Here is a 5,027-nt window from a genome sequence, read left to right on the forward strand (position 1 = left end):
TTTTGAATAGTATTTCTTTGAATTAAAAAAAAAATCACCATTGAAGCAGTGATTATAGGAAGGTTAGCTTAATGATGAAAGTCCTAAGCTGTCCCAGTGTCTTGGGAGATTGAGGGAGTTTGAGGCCAGCCTTGGCAATGGCAAAACCTTGTCTTAAAATAAAAAGGGAGCCGGGCACAGTGGCACACACCTGTAATCCCAGCACCTCAGGAGGTTGAGGTAGTAAGATTGTGAGTTCAAAGCCAAATTCAGCAGGAACAAAAGGAGGTGCTAAGCAACTTAGTGAGATCCTGTCTCTCAATAAAATACAGAATAGGGCTCAGTGGTTGAGTGCCCCTGAGTTCAATTCCTGGTACCCAAATAAGTAAATAAATAGTGCTTGCTTCCATGCAGTTCAGTGGTAAAGCACCCTTGAGTTCAATCCCTATCCCTCTACCCCCACAAAAAAGAACTGTTATGACTTATAGAATGACTACCATTTTAATTTAGTAGAAATTTTTTTTAATTGCATTTAAATACTAATTACAAATTATTTCTAGGTTGCATGTGATGTGAAATACTAAATTTAGAAATTAAGATTTTACTGTGAAGTGACGCACACCTATAGTCCCAGCAGCTTGGGAGGCTGAGGCAGGAGGATTGCGAGTTAAAAGCCAGCTTCAGCAAAAGTGAGGTGAAACCCTGTCTCTAAATAAAATACAAAATAGGGCTGGGAATATGGCTCAGTGGTCGAGGGCCCCTGAGTTCAATCCCTGATTTAAAAAATAAAAAATTATAATGGCATATAGAGACTCTTGATTAGATAGGTAGAATTCTTCAAGGCAAGGCAAGGACTGTGTTTTACCCTTTTCTACACACTTAGCACAAAAACATAGATACACAACACGTATGTAGTAAATGTTTATTCAATAATAGATCATCCCTGAGTACAGATTAATAATTCTAAGGGTTTTCAGTAGTTTTTTGTTCTAGAAAGTAGTTCATTTGCATTCACATACAGGCAGTATATCCTTAGACTATGTGTTTTTGTTGTTTTGTTTTTTCGTACTAGGGATTGATCCCAGGAGTGCTTTATTACTGAGATACATTCTCTTTGAGGCAGTGTCTGACTAAGTTGCTGAGGCTGGCCTCAAGCTTGCAATTCTCTTTCCTCAACCTTCCAAGGCCCTGAAGTACAGGCATGCACCATTGCATCTGGACTCTTGGTTGGTGTTTTGTTGTTGTTGTTGTTGTTGTTGTTGTTGTTGTTGTTGTTGTTTTGTTTTTATTGTTTTTTTTAATACCAGAGATTGAACCAAGGGCATTTAGCCATATTCCCAGCCCAGGTCTAGGTGAGTTGCGTAGGGCCTCACTAAATTGCTGAGGCTGGGTTTCAACTCACGATTCTCCTGCCTCAGCCTCCCAGGTCACTGGGATTACAGGCGTGTGCCATTGCACCCTTCCCACCCCCCAAATTATATCAAAGGTTTGTTTCTGCTTGGTTTGGGGATATCCCCCAAAAGCTTATGTGTTGAGGACTTGGTCCCTAGCACAGCAGTATCCAGAGGTGTGGCTTTGGGAAATGATTGGAGAATGAAGGATCTAACCTCATCAATGGATTAATCCATTTGACAGATTAAAAATCTGAATGCACTGCTGGGAAAAGATGGAAACTAGGCAGCTAGGGCATGGTTGAAGAGGTAGGACAATATTGGCATGCCCTTGAGGCCCCTTCTGTCAATCTTCCCCATGAACTGACAGCTTTCCTCCACTGCACCTTTTCACCATGATGTTTCTTTTTGAAGCTAACTGACCATGGACTTAAACCTCTGAAACCATGAACCAAAGTAAGTCTTTCTTCTCTGAAGTTGGTCTTACTAGGTATTTTGGTCACAGCAAGAAAAGCTGACTAACATAGTATCTATATAATAATAAAACAGTTTTTCTTTAAACTGAAGTTTTCTTTCTAGGAAACAATTTCCTGCTGTGAACCTTATCTGTTTTCTAAAGGAAATGTGAGCCAACAGCATTAATTGCTTTTTAAGTTTAGGTAATTTTGTTTGCTTTTTGCCTCCGTGGCTGCCTTTTTGTAAATGTTTGCTGACTCTAGCAATAGTGGAGTCCATTATGAGTCATATATAGAACTGCAAAATAAAGATAGACTTTGGGCAGGGGTACAGCTCAGCTGGTAGAGTGCTTGCCTCCATGTACAAGGCCCTGGGTTCAATCCCTAGTACCACAAAATAAAGAAGAACGAAAGAAAATGAAGATAGACTTTTTCCCTGCACCTCTTTTTTTGAGCAGTTTAATTCTAAAAATGTTGCAAGAAAAAAACAATGGTCAGATACCATGGAGCATGCCTGTAATTCCCAGCGGCTGGGGAGGCTGAGACAGGAGGATTGAGAGTTCAGAGCCAGCCTCATCAACGGCAAGGTGCTAAGCAACTCAGTGAAACCCTGTCTCTAAATAAAATACAAAATAGGGCTGGGGATCTGGCTCAGTGGTTGAGTGCCCCTGAGTTCAATTCCCAGTACCAAAAAAAAAAAAAAAATTTTTTTTTTTTAATGGTCTAGGCATAGTGATGCAGACATATAATCCCAGTGACTCAGGAGGCTGAGGCAGAAGGATTCCAAGTCAAAGGCCAGCATTGGCAACTATGTCAGACTCAGTGGTGCACACCTGTAATCCAAGAGGCTCAGGGCATTGAGACAGGAATATTACAAATTCAAAGCCAGCCTTAGCAATTTAGCAGGGCCCTAAGCAACTTAGAGAGACCCTATCTCAAAAATAAAAAGGGCTGGGGATGTAGAACAGTGTTAAAGCATCCCTGGCCTCAATCCTTGGTATTTCAAAAAAAAAAAAAGAATAGTAGAACACCCATGTACCCTTCACCAAGATTTGCTTTTTGGTTGCATGTTTTCATGTTTGCTTTTAATTTTTCTTTTTTCTTTTTTTTTTTTTCCCCCTTTTGTTCCGGAACTATTTGAGTTATTTGCAGACATCTGGATACTTCAGCTTAATCTCATACATTGTTTGCTGGGGATTGAACCCAGGACCTTGTGCATGCAAGGCAAGCACTCTACCAACTGAGCTATATCCGTAGCCCTTAATCTTTGTTTGTATGTGGTGCTGAGGATCGAACCCGGGCCGCAAGCATGCCAGGCGAGCGCGCTACCGCTTGAGCCACATCCCCAGCACCCCCTAGCCCTTAATCTTAATCCTCTAAAACACCAGCCTTTTTCTGCAGTACTACAAAACATTGAACAAATTCAGAAAACTAGTATTTATGCAGTGCTAGTATCTAGAATGATTTACTCTCCTTATTCATATTTCCATGATTGTCCCAGTAATGCCATTTACAGCTGGATTCTTTTTCCCCTCTCAGATCCATGCAAGGATCGTTGCATTGTTTTGTTTTAGTTGTGTTTTCTAGTGCGAGAGATTAATCCCGGGGCCTCATTCATGCCAAGCAAGCACTTAGGATTGAGCTACATCCCCAGTCCTTGCTTTTAATAATTTTGTTCTTGTTAATTGTTTTCTAACTGGAACAATTTGCCAGTTATTGTGTTTTTTAATTTAGGCCAGTTACTTTGCAGATTATTCCTTCATTTGAGGATATAGTTCAGTTGGTTGAATACTTGCCTCGCATGCACAAGGCCCTGGGTTCAATCCCCAGCACCACAAAAAAAAAAAAAAAAAAAGAATATTTCTTCATTTGGATTTGTTTAGTTGTCATCACTTGATTAGATTCACATTAAACATTTAAAAACATTTTTTTTTTTGTAGTTGTAGGTGGACAGAATGCCTTTATTTTATTTCTTTATTTTATGTGGTGCTGAGGATTGAACCCAGTGCCTCATGCATGCTAGGCAAGCACTCTACCACTGAACCAAGCCCCAACCCCACATTAAACATTTTTGACAATGCTGTAGAACCAGGCACAGTGACACACACCTGTAATCTCAGCAATTTGGGAGACTGAGACAGGAGTATCACAAATTTAAAGCCAACCTCAGCAAATTAAGAAGGCCCTAACTATGATGTTATTTTAAAATTAAAAGGGTCTCAAGATGTATGTCATAGAAAATTTTATCAGGACATGGTTTACCAAATTATTTCACTCTAAAAATACCTTCTCCTTTTGCACTTTAAAAGTAATCTATATGGGCTGGTAGAGCGTGCACCTTGCACATGTGAGGCACTGGGTTTGATCCTCAGCACCACATAAAAATAAAGGTATTCTTTCCATCTACAACTAAAAAACATTTTTTAAAAAAAAAAATGGATCCTACAGGAAAATTTTGAAAAAAAGAAAAGTAATCTGTATGTATATTTGAGAGACTCAGAGATAAATATAGTCTGGAAACCACTTCCCAAACAGTACTTTTAGATCCATCAAATTCTGGTTTTGTTTTTGTTTTGCAGAGCTGAGGGTGGGATCCAGGGCCTCGAAAATATTAAGCCAGTGCTCTTCCAAGGAGCTTCATCCCTAGCCCTGTCCATCAATTCTTTTTGTTTTTCCAGAGGCATAGACAAAGGTTTATTTAGGAAAGCAGAGGCGCATTCAAGGGAGAATGTGAGCCTTATACAGAGAGAGAAACAGCAACCCGTTTGTGTGGGGTGTTGGGTTGGATTAGAGTGGAGCTGGGACAGGATTATGAAATTCCATGCCAGTTTTCCCAGTACTTGTCCATTGCCCTTGTGTGGTTTTTTTGGTTTTTGGGTTTTGGTGTTTTTTTTTTTTTTGCAGGCAAGAGCATGGATCTTGTGTGCAGGCCAAATATTCATGGGTGTTTCTTGTGTTTCAGTGGTTCATGGGTACTTCCTTTGATACTCAGTATATCTCTCTTTTGTGTTCCCTTGTCTCCTTCCCTTCCCCCCAACAGTTTGATCCCTTTGTTATTTTTTATTTTTTTAGTTGCAGCTGGGCATGATAACTTATTTTGTTTATTTTTTTATTTGGTGCTGAGGATTGAGCCCAGTAGCCTCTCTTGTGGTAGGCAAATGCTGTACCACTCAGCCCCAGCCCCAGCCCTGATCCCTTAATC

This window comes from Marmota monax, unplaced genomic scaffold (genome assembly GCF_021218885.2).
Source record: "Marmota monax isolate L192 unplaced genomic scaffold, Marmota_monax_Labrador192_F-V1.1 WCK01_AAM20220418_F8-fsc00285, whole genome shotgun sequence".
Taxonomy (NCBI): Eukaryota; Metazoa; Chordata; class Mammalia; order Rodentia; family Sciuridae; genus Marmota; species Marmota monax.